Source organism: Erinaceus europaeus, chromosome 4, assembly GCF_950295315.1.
Source record: "Erinaceus europaeus chromosome 4, mEriEur2.1, whole genome shotgun sequence".
NCBI classification, from domain to species: Eukaryota; Metazoa; Chordata; class Mammalia; order Eulipotyphla; family Erinaceidae; genus Erinaceus; species Erinaceus europaeus.
The window spans coordinates 48,528,692-48,551,160 of NC_080165.1; the positions used below are offsets into that span (position 1 = coordinate 48,528,692).

General features: G+C 37.7%; 1 long non-coding RNA gene across 2 annotated transcripts in view; it reads left to right on the forward strand.

Annotated features, from left to right (window-relative positions):
- LOC132538275 (uncharacterized) overlaps positions 1-21,773 on the forward strand; it is a 290,896-nt gene extending 269,123 nt beyond the window's left edge. For both annotated transcript variants that reach the window (XR_009549676.1, XR_009549675.1), the window contains one exon: positions 21,467-21,773. This is a non-coding gene — a long non-coding RNA (uncharacterized LOC132538275). The remainder of the gene's footprint in view (positions 1-21,466) is intronic.
- The last annotated feature ends 696 nt before the right edge of the window (positions 21,774-22,469 follow it).

A 22,469-nucleotide genomic window follows, 5' to 3' on the forward strand; every position in this document is an offset into this window, starting at 1 on the left:
ACAATAAAACCTGTGCTAGACCCTCTGTCATCCTTTTTGGACCTGTATTCTCCACCCCCACAACCCACCCCAGAGTCTTTTACTTTGTTGCAACATGCCAATTCCAGTTCAGGTTCTACCTGTGTTTTCTCTTCTGATCTTGTTTTTCAACTACTGCCTGAGAGTGCTATCATCACTTATTCATCCTTCTGTTTCTGACTTATTTCACTTAACATGATTTTTTCAAGGGACATCCAAGATAAGCTGAAAATGGTGAAGTCACTTTTTTATAGCTGAGTACTATTCCATGATATATATATCATGATATATGTGATATATGTGGTATATATATATATATATACCACATATATATATATATATATATATATATATATATATATATATATATATATATATATATATCACAACTTGCTCAGCCACTCATCTGTTGTTGGACACCTGGGTTGCTTCTAGCCTTCTGAGAGTTCTCCAGACTGCTTTCCACAGGGTTTGTACCAATTTACATTCCCACCAGCAGTGTAGGAGGGTTCCTTTGACCCCATAACCTCTCCAGCATTTGTTGCTGCTACCTTTTCTGATGTATGACATTCTCACAGGAGTGAGGTGGTATCTCATTGTTGTCTTTATTTGCATTTCTCTGACAATCAAAGACTTGGAGCATTTTTCCATGTGTTTCTTGGCCTTTTGGATCTTTTCTGTGGTGAATATTCTGTCCATGACCTCTCCCCTTTTTTGATAGGGTTATTTGTTCTCTTGTTGTTGATTTTGGCAAGCTCTTTATATATTTTGGTTATTAGCCTCTTGTCTGATGTATCACACTTAAAGATTTTCTCCCATTCTGTGAGGGTCTCTTGGTTTGGGTAGTGGTTTCTTTTGCTGTGAAGAAGCTTTTTAGTTTGATGTAGTCCCATAGTTATATACTTGCCTTAGTCTTCTTTGTAATTGGATTCATTTCATTGAAGATGTCTTTAAAATTTATGTGGAAAAGAGTTCTGACAATATGTTCCTCTAAGTATCTGTTAGGTTCTGGTCTAACATCCAAGTCCTTGATCCACTTGGAATTTACTGTTGTGTTTGGTGAAATACAGTGGTTCAGTTTCATTCTTCTGCATGTTTCAACCCATTTTTTCCAACACCATTTGTTGAAGAGACTCTGCTTTCCCCATGTAATAGTCTGGGCACCTTTGTCAATGATCAGATGTGCATAGGTGTGGGGTCTCACTTCTGGGCTCTCAGTTCTATTCCACTGGTCAGTGCGTCTATTCATGTTCGAATACCAAGCAGTTTTGATGACAATGGCCCTATAAGACATTCTGAGATCTGAGAGTGTGATGCCTCTAGTTCTGTTCTTTCTTCTCAAGATTGTTTTGGCAATTCTAGGTCTTTTCTGGTTCCAGATAAACATTTGTAGCATTTTTTCTATTCTCCTAAAAAATGTGGTTGGGATCTTGATGGGGATAACATTCAATTTGTATATGGCCCTGGGTAGTATATACATTTTGATGATGTTAGTTCTTCCAACCCATGAACATGGAATATCTTCCCACTTCTTTGTGTCTTTTTCAATTTCCTTGAGTAGTGACTCATAATTTTCAGTATACAAGTCTTTCACTTCTTGGTTAGGCTTATTTCTAGATATTATATTGTTTTTGATACTATAGTAAAAGGAATTGATTTCTGGATTTCAACTTCTTCTAACTTAGTGTTTGCATAGAGGAATGCCACTGAGTTTAAATGTTAATTTTGTAGCCTGACATCTTACTGTATTGCCTGATGATTTCCAAAAAGCTTCTTGCTGGATTCCTTAGGTTTTTCTATGTATACTATCATGTCATCTGCAAATAGGGAGAGTTTGACTTCTCTTCCAATCTGTATGCTTTTAATTCCTTGCTCCTGCCTGACTACTATGGCAAGAACTTCCAACACTATGTTGAATAGTAATGCTGATAGTGGGCAGCCCTGTCTAGTACCTGATCTGAGGGGAAATGCTTCCAGTTTTTTACCATTGAGTGTGATGTTGGCTATAGGTTTGCTATATATAGACTCCACTAACTTGAGGAATTTTTCATATATTCCCATTTTTTGTAGTGTTTTGACCATAAAGGGATGTTATATTTTGTCAAAGGCTTTCTCTGCATCTATTGATATGACTATGTATTTTTTGGTCTTGCTTTTGTTGATGTGGCTCACGTTGATTGATTTACATATATTAAACCAACCTTGCATCCCTGGGATAAACCCCACTTGGTAATGATGAACAATCTTTTTAATATACTTCTGTATCCAGTTGGCTAGAATTTTATTCAATATTTTAGCATCTATGTTCATCAGAGATATTGGTCTGTGGTTTTCTTTTTTGGTTGTGTCCCTGTCTGCTTTTGGTATCAGAGTGATGTTGGCTTCATAGAAGCTGGAAGGGAGTATTCCTGTGTCTTCAATCTTTTGGAAGACTTTTAAAAATAGAGGTATTAGTTCTTCTTTGAAGGTTATGTAGAATTCATTGACAAACCATCTGGTCCAGGACTTATATTCTTGGGAAGGTTTTTGAAAACTGTTTCAATTTCATTGGCTGTGATGGGCCTGTTTATAATATCTAGTTCCTCTTTATTTAATTTTGGAAGTTTGTCGGTATTAAGGAACTCGTCCATTTCTTCCAGGTTCTCTCATTTGGAGGCATGTAGTTTTCCATAGAAGCTTCACAGCATATGTTGAATTCCTGCAGTGTCTGTTGTGATATCTCCTCTTTTGTTTACGATTCAATTTATTTGTTTCTTCTCCCTTTTTTGTTTTGTGAGTCTAGTTAAGATTTGTTCACTCTTTCGAAGAACCAACATTTACTTTCATTGATCTTTTGTATAGTTTTCTTGTTTTCCTCATCCTTGCGCTTCATGCTATGTGCGCTTATCCCGCTGCACTACTGCCTGACTCCAAGTTTTCTTATTTTCAGTGTTATTTATTTCTGCCCTAACTTTAGTGATTTCTGTCCTTCTGGTTGCTTTGGGGTTCCTTTGATCTTCTTCTTCTAGGTCTTTAAGGTGTGCAATCAGGGTGTTTATTTGTGCTTTTTCTTGTTTCCTAATGTGTGATTGTATGGCTATGAACTTCCCTCTCAGTACTACCTTAGCTGTGTCCCAAATATTTTGATAGCATGTGTCTTCATTTTCATTGAACTCTCGAAACTTTTTTTTTTCCTTTATTTCCTCTTTGACCCAGTAGTTGTTAAGGAGTGTACTGTTGAGTTTCACATTTTGGGACTATTACTAATCTTTTGTTGATTGTTCAGTGTTAGTTTAATTCCACTGTGCTCTGAGAATATGCTTGGGATGATGTCAATGCTCTTGAATTTGCTGATGTTGTCTTTGTGGCCTCCACCCTGCTGCTCCATCTTCTGAGGGCAGTAGCTTGGTGGCTCACAGTTGCATTTGGTGTGTCTTACGGGAGTCCTCTCCTCCCTTCAGCCATCTTTTTGTTGGTGAAACAAACTTGAGGTGGTGTCTCAACTGGTAAAGTGCTGGACTGTTACCATCTACTTAATCTCTCCTTAGGCTCCTCTATGCACACGTGTTTGTACTCACGGGTGATCTGGTCGGTTCCTGAAGTTATTTTTGTCCTGTCTTGTTGCGGTCTCAGATGATCTGCTTTGGTTTCTAGTTTAGCCAGGAGAAGAGAGAAGAGAAACACAGCTGCTGTTGCTCCCTATTTTCAGGGTTTTAGATACAAATAAATGAAAAAATTAATCTCCAGAGAAGTTTTTCTCATTTCTGCATCCTTTGGTTGGTTACAGTGCACTATGGCTTTGTAGTTAAGTTTAACTTTTTTTTTTTTTTTTGTAATTTTAAGGAAAAATACTTGCCATTTACTTGAATAACAAAGAATGAAAATTCTTTTAATGTCCTTTTTGCCTACTTAAATGCTTTGTGAATGGTATGAGGTATAACCTCTGGTCACCTCTTGTGTTTTTTGTTGATTTGTGACTTTTCTTTTACGATTCTTGTTTACTTAAATATTTTGATGTTTGACATAGTTTCAGGGAGAAAAATGAGGCCAATTTATTTAGAATAGATGCTATCTAGTGAGAGTTAATTTTAACTCTTAGAATGAGGGGGAAGTGGGAAGGAAAAGATTTATGTGCCTCATTTTGTCTCAGTGATGCTCTATGGAAAGCCATTCTGCCCTTGTGTTTGTGTGTGAGTGTGTGTATGTGTAGGTGTGTGAGGGCATGAGAAAATGTGTGTGAGGGTGGTCTGGTGGTAGAGCAGCAGGTTAGGCGTACATTGAGCGAAGCGCAATGCCTGGCATAAGGATCCTGGTTTGAGCCCCAGGATCCCCACCTGCAGTGGGGAGGGTCACTTCACAAGTGGTAGAGTAGGTCTGCAGGTGTCTGTCTTTCCCCCTCTCTGTCTTCCCCTTCCATTTCTTTCTGTCCTATCTAACAACAACAACAGCATCAATGGCAATAATAACATTAACAATAACAACAAGGGCAACAAAATGGGAAAAATAGCCTCCAGGAACAGTGAATTCATAGTGTAGGCACTGAGCCCCAGCAATAATCCTGGAGGTAAAAAAAAGAAAGAAAGAAAGATAGAAAGAAAGAAAGAAAGAAAGAAAGAAAGAAAGAAAGAAAGAAAGAAAATGTATGTGAACTCATGTGAGAGTATATGTATGGAAATGTGTGAGTGTTGAGAATGTGAGAGAATATATGTTGGGCCATGAATTTGTCAGGGTGTGTGAGTGAAAATGAAAGTCTTAATGTGTGTATATGTCTGACTAGGGAGTTGTGCAGCAGTGGGGTATGGTCTTCTCATACAGGCATCTCACCTCATTTTCACAAATAACCCAGCACATAAAAAACCAAACAACAACAAAAACAGACTTCAAACACATCTGTGAAAGACCATGCAATTGCAGGACATTCTCCTAAAACAGGTTCAAATGGTGACAAACTTTCCTCTGATTGAGGAATTATATAAAGTGTCAAAGCAGGAAGTACAGGAGTGCTTAGAGAAGGAAGTGACTATTTCCACCTGCAGGTGGGGTGGAGGCAGTGAGGACTCTAGGGGGTTGTATTTGATTCAGCTTGGTTAGAAATTTGCTGTTTTGAAACTCACAGATACTAAGCATAGAGCATATATTAAGTGTGATTTGCTGTTTATCTGAAATTCAAATGTAATAAGACATCCTGTGCTTGTTATGTCTGACAACCATGCTAGAAGGGGGGGAAGTTGGTCTGTCTTGGGTGTCTCATTGCTATGACCTTTTTGCCCCAGGGTAAGTACAGAACTAGAAGAGATCATGGTTTGGGGTCCCAGCATGTTGGGCCCAGAACAGGGACCCCCCAGTTGCCAGGTCTAAGGATTGTAATGCTTAGAAAGATTGTCATGATTAATTATATTATATATTTGTAAGTGGTGACTATTCTTATTGTGACTCTTCCAAGAAGGTGGTCTGTGGTAAATTGACTTTTACTAATTGGTCTATGGGCTACACAGAAAAGGACTAAAAAAAGTTGTTTTTTTTTTCCTCACTCTTAAATAAACATGGATGCCTTTTAGAATTCCTTCCACTCTTGTTGACTTGATTCCTATTTACTTACTTGGAAATCTGGGCCTCAGATTCTCAAATTCCATTGTCTGAATTCAATTGTTGTGCAATAAAGAAAGGAACAGGTTTCTGTAGCATCCTACATTCAAATTCTGGGTCCCCTGAAGGGCCTTAGCCAGCTTTTGTTTTTATGGAACTCCACATGCTTAATCTTTCTTGAATTGTTTCACGGCTGTCTATAGAATTTGCATTGTTCACTCCAGAAGGGCAGGGGCCTTATTTTGTTCTGCATTCCTGCAGTATTCAGCTCCAAGCTTGGCAAGTAACTGGTGTTTGTCGTTCAACAAATACTTGATTAAGTGGATCACCAAAGGAGCTGGACTCTCTCCTAGGGACCCTTGCTTCTGTTACCAACACAGGTTCTATATATGGAATTTGCATAATGGATGTCTGAATTTTTTTGACGTGTCAAGATCTCACCCATCTTGCATTCACTTAAAAATTACAAAGAGTATGGAGCATGACTAGGTACTAGGCACTGGACTAGGCCCTACCATGCAAAGATAAAGAGACAGTCTCTTTTCAGAGAGCTTGTTGGTAGTTGGGAAGATGTAAATTCAAATAGCTAAGAGACAACAAAATCATGAAATAATGGGTAAAAAAGAAGGAGATAACAGAATAATAATGAACTTGGTATCCTAAGTTGAAAAATAAAATCATTTTCTTTTAAGGTATTTTCAACAGATGATTGGAATTGATCTAGAGAAAAGAATTTTTTATTAATAAAATCTGTTTACTTTTCTCCCCTTTCTTCAAAATAAAGGATTTATGACAGATATTGAATATAACAGAACATTTAATGTGTTAGATATTGCATTTTTGGGGGAAACTAGACAACTCTGGAGAGGCGTATTAAAAGTCTTTTAAGATTTAGAAAGCTATATGACCCACCTATTCTAAGTAAATACTGTGGTGTTTGATTTAAGAATTTGTGCAGTTCCAACTATGTTTGCAGGCAAATGCCTCAGAATTGCTCTGTGCATGTTTAGTGTGACCTCTCATGTCCAGAGCAAACATGCTTGTGAGAGTCACACCAGTGAGGAAGAAAAATGATTCCATTTTGGATCACTGTGTACTTTCAGATCCATTATTAATTTATATCTTGGTGGTTGCATAGAGAGTTGCCTGTGGAAACCTGAGCTAACTGGTGTTGTCTAATTTATTCTGGTAATGCCTTAGCCTCACAAGTCTGCTGGTGTCCAGGGTTGATGCCTGACTGCCCTACTATTTCATTAACTTCTGGAATAGAAGCCTTAAGGTCAGTCTGAGGAGAGAAAGACAAAAGTCTTGAAGACTAAATGAAATTGTTCGTGGAAGATGAGAAGGGGAGTTCTGGCAGGTATAGAGTTCTGACTGAAGGAAAAGCTGTGGAGATAAGTGTTAATAAAAAGATACAACAGACCCAAAATGGATTTATTCATGCAGGGGTCCCAACAAGGTTTAATTACCCAACTTAATTGCAGTTTCATCCTCTCCTAAAAGTGGAAATTTCTTCCTTCCTTTCTTTTTTTTTTTTTTTTGCCTCCAGGGTTATTGCTGGAGCATGGTGCTTCCACTATGAATCCACTGCTCCTAGAGGCTATTTTTTTCTCCCTTTTGTTGCCCTGTTTTTTTTTTTTCAATTGTTGTTGTAGTTATTATTATCGTTGCTATTGATGTCATTGTTGTTGGATAGGACAGAGAGAAATGGAGAGAGGAGGGGAAGACAGAGAGGGAAAGAGAAAGATAGACACCTGCAGACCTGCTTCACTACTTGTGTAGCGACTTCCCTGCAGGTGGAGAGCCAGGGGGCTCAAACTGGGATCCTCATGGTCCTTGCACTTTGCGACACCTGCGCTTAACCTGCTGCACTACTGCCCAGCCCCCTGGACATTGCCTGTAGGTCCTAGATAGGTGATTTATAAAATGAATCCCTCTCTCACACTTTCTCTGAGGTAAGGTGGCTTTGTCTGAAATGATCTTTATTTTGCTAATAACTTCAGAATGAAGGAAAGATTCAATCAGATAAACAAAAGAAAGCAAAGTCAAATCTGTATAATCTGACAATAAAATAGTTATGAGAAGAGGAGAAGGGAATAGTAAGTAAGTGAAAGAAGTAGTAAGGGTCGATAGGATAGTGGTGGGTGGTAACTAGACTTTTGGTGACATAGCTGCCATCAGTAAATGTACTGAGGTGTGAAACTATGATTTCAACATTTATATAGTTTTGTAAACCAATGGTACCTCACAAAAATTTTGTGTCTTTTTGTTTGTTTGTTTTCCTAGTGTTGATATTTGCCATGATGGGTGCAAAAGTGAAGCAGGTGACACTGGTATGATAGCATGAACTAAGGCAGTGGTAACTGCTACCCTACTCATCAAAGAATTGTTTATACTCAGTTGTTCAAAGTATAAAAAGAGTCAACTTAAATTAAGAATGTCCTTGAGAAAGCACTGAGAATTGGTAATTTTATAAAAACTCAATCCTTGTATATTTCTTTTAAATATTTTGAGTGATGAAATGAGGACGCATAATGTACTGCTGCACAGAGTATTACTGTGCTAAAATATGACCATCTTTTTAAAAAATTTCTTTATTGGGGGATTAATGTTTTATATTTGACAGTAAATACAATAGTTTGTGCATGCATAACATTTCTTAATTTTCCATATGACGATACTACCCCCACTAGGTCCTTTGTCATCCAAAATATGTCTATCTTGGGGAAAAGGATTTGTCAATTGAGCTAACCACCTTTTTCATGGAACACCGACTTTTACTTAAAACAATGACTGCATTTGTTTCTTAAGGCTGCTTTAACAAATTACCATAGCCTTGGAGGCTTTAAGCAAGATTTATTCTCTCACAGGTCTGTAGGCCAAAAGTCAACAATCAAGGTGTAGGCAGAGGCATGTTTTTTTTTTCTTTTTTCTGGAGGCTCTGGAGAATTAATTCCTTGCCTGTTCTAACTTCTGGTGGTATTCTCATGCTTTGGTACTTTTGAATTTTGGCATTATTGCTCTCACATCACTTCTCCTCTTTGTGTCTCAACATCTTCCATTTTTTTCTTTATCTGTCTGTCTCAAATTTCTTTCTCCCCCTTCTTTTAAGAGGGTTGACATTGGATTTAAAGCTTCCCTGGAGAATATAACTAAACTTCTCATTGCAAAATCCTTAACTTAGCCATACCTTTTGCTATAAGAGGTAATAATCACAGGATTGGGATATATATTACTAACACAAAGGTCAAATAAATATCTCTGTTGCTAGGGGAACTCCCCCCCCCCAACACAGTAACAGATAAACAATTGTTATTCAGATTTGGGTTATTTGTCTAACATTTGGAAAATAACTATTTGAGCTTATTACTTCAAGGACATTTTTGTTACCAATAAGAAAATCCCAACTTTTTAAGTAAAAAGTGGAAGTCTGGAAAACATGTACTCACTACTATGAGCTTGACAGTTTCTCAATATTTAATTTTCTATAGAGATTGATGGTGTTCTGAATGTATAAAATTTTAAATATATTGATATAAGATTAATATTTATTAATAGGCTAGCATCATATATTTTAGCTAGTATTCATAATCTTTATATTGTTATTTATTATTTAAATATTATTTTTATATTTTATTTATTTATTTTATTGCATAGGGAGAGAGAAATTGAGAGGAAAGGGGGAAGGAGACAGAGATCAACCTGAAGCACTGCTTTATCACTCATGAAGCTTTCCCCCTGTAAGTGGGTACTGGGGGGATTGAACCCAGTCCTTGCACGTGATAATGTGTGCTCAACAGGATGCACCGCTGTTCTGCAAAAAGTTAAGTTATGTAAAAGCAAACATGACTTTTAATTAAACATCTCTTTTTGAAATTTTCTTTATCATCTTTATTTGCTTGTTGTATAGAGACATCCACAAATTGAGATGGAAGAGGGTTATAGAAAAGGAGAGAGACAGAGTGACATCTGCAACATTACTTTACCATTTGCAAAGTTTTCCTCCTACAAGTGGGGACTGGGGGCTCGAACCCAAGTCCTTGAGCATTGTAACATGTGTGCTCAACCAGGTGTGCTTCCACCTGGTTCCATCATCTCAAATTTGGAAATTCTGCAACTCCATGAATCTCCAAAATAGTGAGTGGGCAAAAAATCTATGCAAAATGCAGGATAGGTGAATATTACATCTCATTGTTTTGTTTTGCTGCCAGAGCACTGCTGAGCTCTGGTTTGTGGTGGTGCTGGTGATTGAGCCTAGGTCCTTGGAGACTTAGGCATGAAAGTCTTTTGCATAACCACTGTGCTTTCTCTTCAGCTCAGTCAATGGTTTTTAGTGTAATAAAATATGAAGAGTTTACTGACAGGGTTTCAGATTCTACTTTTAAGAAGTTATCACTTTTCTAGCTTAGTTTAGTATGAAAAGGACTATCATAGTTTGAAAATACTATGAAAATTCTCCTCCCTTTACTTAGTATAATCTCTGTGAAACTGGAGTTTCCTCTTATAGTTCAATCAAAGCATGTCATAAAAGATTAAATGCAGAAGCAGATTTCTAGTAAGCCAGATATAGATATTTGTAAAAACTATGTACCAAAGAAGTTAGAACAGACAAGGAAGTAATTCTCCAGGGCCTCCAGATTACCACTATTTTCATTACTTTTTCTACTTTTCTTAAAAATGTGTCTTTAATGGCAACATGTGATAGTTCAATTTATTTACCAGATATTTAAAAATTTCTCAGCTTGTATCAGGGCAGCAGTTATGTAGACAGATATAATTCACACACAACCTCTTTGGGGTCCTTAATAATTCTGAAGTCTGCAAGATGAGCCTAAAGCCAGAAAATCTGAGAACTGCTTAGAGAAAGTAGTAGGAAGTTGAACACATGGAGTTTGATTGTGGGAAGGAATTCTAAGCATGTCAAATAGCAGGAACAAGGGACTATGGACAGAAAGAACATACTGGACTATGGAAGGTCAAAGCAGATGTGTGGCAAGACAAGAGGGTTCTGGTGGTGATGAGGTCAAAAACCAAATTTCAAGGCAGTATGGGACCAGGCTGTAAATCTGGCATGTGGGATGAACCCAAAGTAGTAAGGAAGCATTGGTGAGTCTGGGTGGGGAGTGTCCATTTTTTATGGTGGTGTTCAGAATGTGGGAGTTGAGACTAGGCCTGTCCTAAGGTCACTGCCATGATTCAGGGCATAAGGATCAAAAGTCTAAATCACAGAAGTGTGAAAATATAAAAGATTGAAGGTATATGACAGACATTTTGTAGGGAAAAAGATGTAGCACCTCAGGCTATATATACTATGATAAAGGCAATGAATGAATACAATAAGACACAAAGTCTGATATATTCTTCATAAAGCAGCAATCTGGGCTCAGAAAGTTAGCCCACTGGAAAAGGTGCTTGTTTTGCCATGGTCACAGACTGGATTCAGTGCTGGCACCATGTTTTCATATGGCACCAGGAGAGGGGAAGCTCCAGTGGTCTATTTCTCCCTCTCTTCCTGTATGAAAACTGAAACTGTACATGTGTGAGGCCCAGTACTGTGGATGAAAAAAAAAATCCCCAGAAATATGACCTGAGAAGCTAACCTCCGTTGTTATTGGCCATCTCTATCAGGAACAATAAAACAGACCCCTTTGTGGAAACACCCCCTCTCCCCCAATAGGAACTTCAACCTTCTGCATCCCACAATGATGTTGGGTCCATACTCCCAGAGGGTTAAAGAATAGGAAAGCTATCAGGGGAGGGGATGGGATACGGAGATCTGGTGGTGGGAATTGTGTGGAGTTGTACCTCTTTTATGCTATGGTTTTGTCAACATTTCCTTTTTATAAATAAAAAAATTAAATAAAAAAAGCTAACCCTTCAATTTTCAGGCCAGAAAAATGATTCAATTTATTTTCCGTACTTTCTCCCATCTTCTTTGATTATACAGGCTAATTCTGTTAAATGCATAGTACTTTGCAGAATTCTTGGAATATTCTCTAAGTTCTGGTTTTTGGAATAACCAGCACAATTTTACCCTTAATGACAAAGTATTATTTAAACCAGAATTCAGTTTTTATATTCTTGTCTACAGGGACAGAAAAACTTGATGTGTTTACTGAGGAAAGAAGGAGTTACTTAGAAAAGAATGCATAGAACAGGAGAAAGAACCTCACAATACTTTCAGAGAAGTGTAGTAATGGATTTTGTCTAGAGATATTGTTTTCATGAGTGTGGGACATAGAGTGGACACTGATCCATTAGTCTCTATCTATTAGTACATGTGACAAGACCTTCTTGGTGACCAGCTCATAAAACATTTATTCTCAAGGGGAGGGAATAGCATAATGATTATGCAAAAGATGTTCATGCCTGAAGTTCCAAGGTCACCAGTTCAATTCCCTGCACTACCATAATTTTTTACACATAAAATATTTATTTTCTATTTTAGACTTCACGGTTCTTGACACTCTCTTTCTTTTGGTTTTTATGTCATTGCTTTTGCCTGGTTCTCTTATCTTTCAGAACCACTCTCTAATGTCCCTTGAAGCTGCCTTTTCTCCCTAGTCCTTTTTTGCTTTGGGTGTTTCTTGGAATTTTGTACCTTGTTTTCTTTCCTACTATATGTTCGTTTCTTAAGTGAGCTCTCCTACTTAATGTTTTAGCTACTAGAACAAAATTTCACCAGGGGTCGGAGGTGGGGCATGGAGGAATTGAGAATTGATTTTCTTCAGCCTCATAGAGTTTTTGGCATAACATACATTCTCAGTTAGTAGTTATCATAGCATGAGTGGTTGTGAGGGTTCAGGCCCTGGAACATGATAGCAGAGGAGGACTAGTGGGGGTTATAGTGTTATGTGGAAATATTATGCATATACAAATGATTGAATTTTACTGTTGACTGTAAACTGTTAATCCTCCAATAAAGAAGTAAATTTAAAAAAAGAAAAAAGAATGAATGGTCATTCAAAGGCAATATCTAAATGAAACTCTGATGAAACCTGGTTGCTTTGAATCCAGTTTGATGTAATGAAAGTTCAAAAGAAGCACAAATTTGCCTTTAGATAAAGTATTTGTGGTGGCTGTGAGATGGTTTAGAGGGTAAAGAGCAGACTTAATGATGGGTGAGTTTCTGGGGGGTTCTATCCCCAACACCACATGGAAACACCAAAGGACAGTACCAAAGGAGCTCATAGATGAAGAAGCAATGCTTTGATGTCTCTTCCTCTTTTCCTCTGTCAGACTTTCTCTCTCTCTTTCTCTGTCTCTCTCAAAAAAAAATAGAGATTAAGAATTTGGTTTGAGGGAAGTCAGGCGGTAGCCCAGCAGGTTAAGCACACATGGCGCAAAGCACCAAGGACCGGCATAAGGATCCCGGTTCGAGCCCCTGGCTCCCCACCTACAGGGGAGTCGCTTCACAAGTTGTGAAGTAGGTCTGTAGGTGTCTATCTTTCTCTCCCCCTCTCTCTTCCCCCTCCTTTCTCCTTTTCCCGCTGTCCTATCCAACAACAAAGACAACAATAAAACAACAAGGGCAACAAAAGGGAATAAATAAATAAATAAATATTTAAAAAATAATTTGGTTTTAGAGGCGGTTTAGAGGTGATATTGTATATATATGAACCTAGGTCCATTCTCCACATTAACTACCAACAAAGAAAAACAGTTTTTTATGCTGTGAAGTGTAATGAACTCAGGGTCTCACATATGTGAAATGTCACCACTGAGCAGCAGCTTCCCTAAATAAATTTCTTTCATTCCTTTTATACTGAGGAAGGGAGGGAAAGTGAGAAGGGAAAGCACTACAGTCTGACTACCATGGCACTGCTCCACTCTCCATGAGGCTCCCCCAGTGCTGTACATGGGGATCTCGTGTGATGCCAGTGTTTGGGGTTGAACCCAGGATCTCATACACAAGACATACACTTGGGTGAACTATCTCTTTGTTAAAAGAAAAAAAAGTTCTCGTATGTATAGAATGGAAACATTCTGGGGGCAAAATTATCATTTTTATTTTAAAAAAATGTGTGTTCATCTCTTGACACATCAATAACTTTCCTGATTATATTTTCCAGAAGTAATATCCCGTGGGTCCAAGGAGAACCTAAATGGGGATATTTATTCAAGTACTGTTTGTAGTGAAAGAAGTGGAAGGTAATCTGGATGTCCTTCATTGGGGAATGGTAAATAAAAATGCAGCAGACACACAGTGGAGCTCCTCTGGAGTAGTTGGAAGCAAATATGTAAACAGAGATGCACATAGCATCCTGTGAAAATGTGCTGTAAGAAACAGAATGATAGCTATTATACAGTACTACTTACATAAATTAGGGTATGTGCATCGAACCTTAGAAAATAGTCTATGCCTTGATCTGGGTACTGATTGCATAGATGTTTACAAATGTGTAAGTCCAGCAAGCAGTATAAATAAAACTGTTTCATTTTATTATGCAGTTGTATGCCAATTAAAATACATACATACAAAACATGATACTTTATGTATGAGTACTTAACTAAGTTAAGACCAAAAATCAAGAACATCAAAAAAATTGCTTGTGTTGAGGAAAGGTGGGGACTAGAGAGGAAGGATGGATGAAATAACTCATTATATATATTGTGTTCATTTGTTATTGTTTTACAATAATATATACACTCTTTTAAAATTAGATACTTATTTTATTTTTAATTATAATTATTTAATAAAGGTTTACAAGATTATGAGATTATAGGGTATAGTTCGATATCACACACCCATTGCTAAAGTTCTGTTCCCTCTCCCCCTCATAACCAACATAATTCCCATGAACTCTTAGAGGCAGTTTGTAGTCTGGCTACTTTTTCTTTTTTTTTTCTAAGTTCATATGTTTCATTTCTCTCTATTCCACATATGTATGAAACCATTGGGTTGTCTTTTACCTTCTGCCTTCACTAATTATAATCAAGTTCTAACTATTTTGTTGCAAAGGACACAATATCATCTTTTATAATTGCAGAATATTCCATTGAATATATGCTCCATAACTTCTATATCCAGTTGTCTGTTGATGGGCATTAAGGTTGCTTCCACTCTTTGACTATTGTGAATAAACCGCTATTGATATAGGGATGCATATGTCCCTTTGAATTATCATATTTAGATTCCAGGAGTAGTATTGCTGAACTATAATGCATTTTACATTTTATTAATTTGAGGACTCTCCATTCTATTTTCCATAGAGGCTGCACTAGTTTGAATTTCCACCAACAGGGAAACAGAGTTCCTCTTTCTTCACATCCTCATCCACACTTAGCACTTCCTGTTCTGTTGCTGAAATATTATACATATTTTGAAAGTACAATTCACCACCTCTATATATGCATCTGTTCCACACCTCTATATATACAGTCTCATCACCCACCATCAAATTGCTAGTACCATCCCCATTATCAAATTGATTCCTTCTGCCCTTCTCTCTCATTCATCTTTTCTTCCTCTGGGAACTGCTATCTTTTATTTTTTTTCCCAAGCTAAGAGCTAATTTTATTGTAATTGTGTTTGCTGAACTAATTAATCTTTAAAAGCCAAATGAAAATATGTCATTGCATCAGTCATTGATGATATCATAAAATGTACTGAGAAACTTGAGGTCGTTCTCATAGTTTATTTATCTATCAGTTTATCTATGGAGTTTTCTTCACTCTTGACTTTAACTGACACATATATATTGCTGATTACCCAAACAATATCACAGCCTTACCCTACTTCCTAAATGCCCATTCTACATCTTCACGTGCCTTTTAGGTAATCTGACTCTTCACTGGATGCTTTTGTTTTCACATCTTGAACACTAAAACAAATAAAACCCTTTACTTTTTCTTCAGAGGTAATCTTTTCCTACATATCACAGTTATATGGTTAAAAGAATCTTAGTAGTTCTCCAAACATTTTTGACTGGGGGCGGAGGGTAGATAGCATAATGGTTGTGCAAAGAGATTTGTTGTTAAAATTCGGAGGCTCCAGCTGGCCGGGCTAGCTTCACAAGCGGGTAACAGAGACTCGAAGATACATGGCTGGGCAGGGAAGCCGTATTTCTTTATTCAGGAACAACGATTCATAAACTAAACCAAACTAATCACCAAACAGAACTCTGCTGCCTCCTTCCCCCAAGAACTCTCGAACTCTGGAACTCTGGAACTCTCTCTGGGCTCTCAGCTCCCCCTTTCTCAGATCTCGCCCCCTTTTCTCTCCCCGTGGTCAGGTAGTGGGGACGGCCATTGCCGGCTGGCTCCACATGGTCTGAACCAACCCCCCCCCATCCTATAATAAAGATTTGTGTACCCCTTTGCTCTAGACGTCCACTCTCTTCTCCGCGGTGCAGCCCGACACCAGACCACCACCACAACAGAGATTTTCAGGCCTAAGGCTCTAAAGTCCCAGGTTCAATACCCCACACCACCATAAGCCAGAGCTGAACAATGTTCTGGTAAAACAAACAAACAAACACATTTTGACTGGGATACAATTCCATAAGCTTTGGCACTGAGTGTAATTTGTTAGAAATACAGAATCCCAGATACCATTTCTGATGTAATGAATCACAACTTTGCATTTTAACAGATCTCAGGTAATTCACCACACATTAAAACTTAAGAAGCACTACTCATTTTTTTTATGTTATTAAACTTTCCCTGATGATTGGGTAGAAATAACTCATCTGGTGTCCCAAGTGGGGCTAACAACACACTCTCTTCAGACTTCAGATGCCAGGATGTGTTAGACATCTGGAGTTCTAGCCTCTTCTTCAGTGAGTGACCTTGAAGGGCCCATTCCTCATTTTGCATTTCAATAGCACTCTACATTAACAAAAACACTTCACAGTCAATTTATTAGTGATCCTCTCTCAAAGTCTCTGCATCATTTCTCCAAGCAATAAATTGTGCTGGATTTTCTTTGTAACCCATAAGTGGTTGATAAATTATAAACAAGTGGGTTGAAAAGGTAACATGGTGGAAAAGTGTTTCAATTTTCCTTCATCCAACCTCCATGCATCACTTAGGGAGAAACCAAGTACTCAAGGGCTTGATTTTATATACAGAATATAGTTCTAAACAAAGGGAAATAGGGAAGAGCTTTCTATTACGTGATAGAAACCACTAGTTTAATAACTCTGGATAGACTTGATGAGGGAGTCTGTCAGTCCAGTGACACCAGCTGTACTGAAGTCCAATGTCAACAAAATTAAGCTAATTCCTTCTACCATGTAACTACTATCATCAGACTGCTGCATTCATACAGAAATTAGTATATTCTACATTAGCTCATGAAGTGCCTGGTTTTTGTTGGACATGAAGCAAAACAATGAATATATAGTCTGATATTTCTTCTATATAGATTGTTGAAGCAACTAGAATATGACCTGTCTATAAGTATTTTTCTCTAGGAAGCTCTTTTGTTCTTTCTTCATCTTGCTTCCACGTAGCTCTCTGCTAGTTACACTTAACTTTATGATTTAGACATTGTTTTGGCTCTAGGTCCTTCTTTTTGTAGAGATACTGGCATCAGTTTATTATTTCTTTATATTCTTGGTTGCATGCCAGTTTCCCTTAAGTTAAGAAACAGTAAACCAAATCCCCCCCACAAATCTCTAGACCTAGAATAAAAGCCCACCTTTGCAGTACAACCATAACTGACAAGGCCTCCATCCCAGCAAAAATGCATGACCCCACTCATGCAGGTCATTGGAACTCTTTTTAGGCTTACCCAAGACAAGAGGCAGGATATGTGGCTTTATGATTTCATGGCTAAACCATCAATTTTTGAGGTGATGATTCTCAGAAAAATCAATGTTTTGATTTTGTTTGATTCCTAGAATAATTGTTTGACTCCCTGGATAAAAAGATTTCTACCAAAATACAATAAAGGCACAACAGCTAGCCTATTTATACAGCTGTGAAATTACTATTTTTTTAAGCCAAAAGAATGGGCTGTGTTACAGGTATGACTTTTAATAAAGAACTAAAACTGGGGTGAGTGCAGATATGAGAAAAAGAGAGTGGGCTAGAGAGAGCCAATCTTCTGGTAAGCAGAGAACCCACTGACCCCATTTGAATTTCACTAGTGTTGTACCAACACTCAGTGGTGGAAAGCAATTATTTTAAGAAAATCTATTTAGTGGTATCATCATAATTATCCCTTTTAATGGTGCAACTCTAACATTTTGTTAAAGTAGGCTTTAAAAATATAAGAAATGTTCTTTTTGCCAAAACAATTAAAGCATTCTAAAGAGCATATTATAATTCTAGAGTATAGACTATTTTTTACTCAGTATTTTTTTTTTTTTTTGCAAGTTGAGTACAGTGCAGTAACCAGTCCCATATAGATAGGTGTGTTTAGCCTATTATAGTTGTCTACCAGGAAGACAAGTATACAGAATACACATACAGGGAGTCAGGCTGTAGCGCAGTAGGTTAAGCCCCGGTGTAAGGATCCTGGTTCTAGCCTTCGGCTCCCCACCTGCAGGGGAGTCACTTTGCAGGCGGTGAAGCGGGTCTGCAGGTATCTATCTTTCTCTTCCCCTTCTCTCTTTACTTCTCTCTATCTTATCTAACAAAGATGACACCAATAACAATAATAATAGTAACTAAAACAAGGGTAACAAAAGGGAAAATAAATAAATAAATATAGAAAATAAATAAATAAAGAATACACATAAACAGGCATGTAAAATGGAGCTTTCTCTAGGAGTCAAGCAAATCTGTTACACATCAGTAGAGAATAAGTGGAAAATTACTATGCTTTCCAAATAACAAGATAAGAGATAACTTTTGGGAAGCTAACAAAAAGTTCTTCTGGGTACAATAAATCAATTGCCCTGAAAGTGGGCAACCTAATACTTCTCTTTCTCTATACCAGGCAACTACATTTGCCTGGTATTAGATGAGTTAAAAGGACTTTATAGCTAATTAAAGGAAGTTGAAAAGGGAGCTGAAGGAGCAGAAGTGTAAAATGGAAAAGATCAAAAGATTTGGTCTGTATTCATTCACCACTTGAAATCTAAAATGAACCCATAAAATACTATCCTTGAAATTATGTAGGATTCTGAAGGCAAGTGCTCCTTTGGAATATCTTTTTTATATTGTGTTGACAGACCAGAAAAACGAGCAATAGTCTTTCTCTGGCATCCTACAACTACTCCCCTTTAATATTGAATTATTCCTCTTTAACATTAAAAAAGTACAGATGTGAGCAAAAGTGAAAGATAATAGGAACCAAAAAATTACTCATTACCTCCAAATTTCGAACATAAAAATCAATTCCAGTTGGAGAGTGGCTTTCTCCAATATAAATTGTTTCTTGAAACAAATTCCTTAAGTGGAGATTGACTTGTTTTTCCTCCGATAAAGATGACCGCATTGCTATGAGACCATAGAGGGAATCACTGTAATCAGGGGCTGTGCCTTTGGGATGGGTCCAAGACTAGAATGTTAATACAATTGTCTTGGAAAATAAGATCTTCTTCTCCTTCTCCTTCTTCTTCTTCTTTTTCTGTGATGCAATATAAAGGGTTTAGGTGGTTTTCTACCAAGTGATTCCATGTATAAATTTGAGTAGTTCACTCTCTTGGCTTTAGATTTTTCACTAAGTTGAGTAGCTGTAGTAAATGATCTCTGACACATTTTAACTGTTGCATCTCTTGCAGCACATTATCTGATCATTTCTGGAAGTTTACCACTAGCCAGAAAGAGACTATGTGGACTACAATAGTGCTCAATGTAAGGTTATGTATTTTAGGTGTTAACTGAATACACAGGCAACCATTCATGTATGGTGAAGGTACTCCGCTCATAAGACAAATTGTCCCACTGATGTTAACATCCTCTAAATATGAATGCCTTTCCTCTGTACTTTCTCTCATGACAAAGTTTCTAGAATAATTAGTCTTCATGTATGTCTTCATGACATCTTCTACTGCTTGCATGTGTCTTCATCTCTGCTGCCTTCATTCTCAGTCCAGGCTTTTATCATCTCTCTCTGGAACACAAGTATTGATGACTCCAATGCCTCAAATTAACCTCCACCTTTGAGCCTTTCTCTTGCACTTCATCCTCCCTATGAGTGGGGCCTTTCTCTCACTCCAATGTTTTATATGTGACTTTGGAGAATGAGCCCATGGCCTCACACTTATGTGGTACCTATAAGAATCTTTCTCAATCCAATTTCCACTTATTCTCCTAAACAACAGAGAAATAGGGAAGGAAAGGGAGACACACACACACACGCACATGCACACACACACACACACACACACACACACACACACACAGAGACAGAGAAAGAGGCAGAGAGACAGAGAGGCAGAGAGAGAGACAGAGAGAGAGAGAGAGAGAGAGAGAGAGAGCGGTTAAAGTAGTGCTCTACTATCCATGAAGCTCCTTAGGTACTGGTCATAGTGCTCCCATGTGGTACTGCACTGAAACCAATGACTTCTCACACAGCAGGTTCTGACTGTAGTGGGTGAAGTACCTGCTGGACTTTTTTTTTTTTTTAATTTTATTAGTGACTTAATATTGATTTACAGAATTATGAGATAACAGGGGTATAATTCCACATTTTTCCCACCACCAGAGTTCTGTGTCCCCATTTACTGAATTGGAAATTATAGTAGTTCTCTCAAGGTCACAGATATGAGATCACTATAATTTCTGTAATTACTTATCTAAATGTATATATATTTGCCTATTTCTTCATTTTAATACTCTCCCAACTGAGCTATTTTGGCATGATTTAACCATTTTTCCTATGACCGTGCCTTTCCTTCCTTTCTAAGTCACACCTACACCTATTGCTACTTCCAAATGTTCTTCCTTTTTTTTTTCCTTTGCTTTCTCTGGGTGCTGATGGAGTTGGAGCTCAGAGCCTTCTGATCATCTTTCCGTAACATTTCTCCCCCACTGGGATTATGAACCAAAATTCTTTATGGGGTGCAGACGGTGGGCCTGTTTCTGTCTTTCCCTAGGGGGGTAGGACTCTGGAGAGGTGAGGTTCTAGGACACATTGGTGAGATCATTGTTAAAAGGTAGTGAGATATAAAGTAGGGCAAGATGATTAATAAATAAGAACCATAAAGTAGGAATATAGCAGATGAGAATAGGGATCTTGTGGTGGAAAGAACTTAGAAAGTCTAGTTTAGTATGTTCCAAGGGTCCCATGAATTTTGTAATTTTTTGCTTGAGTTTGACAGCTAACATGGAAGTGGACAAAATAATTGTCTGATAAGATGGTGTCAGAGTTGAGAATAGGGGGAAAATTGGATTAAGGGAGAGAGTACCTCCCAAACTTGAATAAAATCTATAAGTAGAATTAACTGTTTATCTTATCCACCTGACTCAGGGCCTATATCTATTCATATTTATCACAGAAACCTGTGTAACTTTTGAGTCCCTGTCAATCTGAGATTGCACTTGCTGGTCTTTTATTCCCAATTTGATCAAGTCATTTCAGGTTCAACATTCTTCTTCATGTTGAACTGTAGACAATGCTATATATACTGTTGTATGTAGAGGTAGTCTGCAAACTTACTTTGATAGTCATTAAAAAATGATGGATAGGTCAGGTATTCTGTCATTCAGATAGAGCTCCAGTCCCCTTCAAAAAAAAAAAAAAGCTTTCTAGTCTTTTTTCCAAATATGACACCATCTCCCTAGACAGTAACCTGGGCCCACCTGCATAAAGATGTCAGGTACAGGCAAAAACTAGTAAAGTCATGGGCCCTTTGGAATATAACTAAAATAAACCCACTAGCTTTTTCCCAAGTGGAGACCCCAAATCTTCACCTCCAATATTCTTGCCTTTAGGTTCATGATTAGTCAACAATTTGTTCTGCTTTATATCTTAACTCTTTTTTAGCCGCCAGATTCCAGATGATGCCATGATGCCAACCTGAATTCCCTGGGCAGACAACCCCACCACATGTCTTGGGGCCCTGCCTTTCCAGATCCCAGCCCCACTAGGGAAAGAGAGAGACTGGCTGGGAGTATCGATCGACTTGCCAATGCCCATGTTCAGTGGAGAAGCAATTACAGAAGCCAGACTTTCCACCTTTTGCACCCCATAGTGGCCCACTCCCAGAGGGATAAAGAATAGTGAAGCTATCAAGGGAGGACATTGGATATGGAGTTCTAGGGAGTGGGCATTATGTGGAAATGTACCCCTCTTATCTTATAGTCTTGTCAATATTTCCATTTTATAAATAAAAATTTAAAAAATGATGGCTAGATCAAGAGACTGATAGATGAATAGATTTATGATGATTTAGCATATCTATCGTTCCTCTTCTGCTCTGCATTGTCAATATTTGTTAAACAAATATAGATTCATCTTATCACAGTACCAAAGCTGCTTCTTAAGGGCTTGAGCTTCTCAAGGGCTGGACCATCATAATGTACTTTTGTATCCCTCACTAGCATAAGTGTGAGTCAAAGAGTTCCCCTGCTACTATTTTGGCACAAAGAAATAAAAGGTATCACCTCTGCTTGTTGTTTGAGATTAAAATAGTGGCATTGCTGGATCATAAGGTATTTACATTTTTATTTGCTTAAGGACTCTCCATATTGCTTTTCATAGGGTCTGTACTAGTTTGCATTAACACCAACAGTAAATTGTACTGTTTTTTAAAATTATTGATTAAAATACCCTTTTGAGGTATTATTAATTCATCAACATAACACAGAGGTATCTACACTATTTTCTTCCTGTACAGATTAAAACATAAGTGTCTTTGAGCCAGTTTTTATTTGGGGAGGACATGAAATGATAGACTCTTTGGTTCATAGTAAACTGCTAACACTGAGTTAAGTAGGTATTGAAAAAGAATTTCTTAGAATTCCACAATTAAACTTCCTGGGCTTTA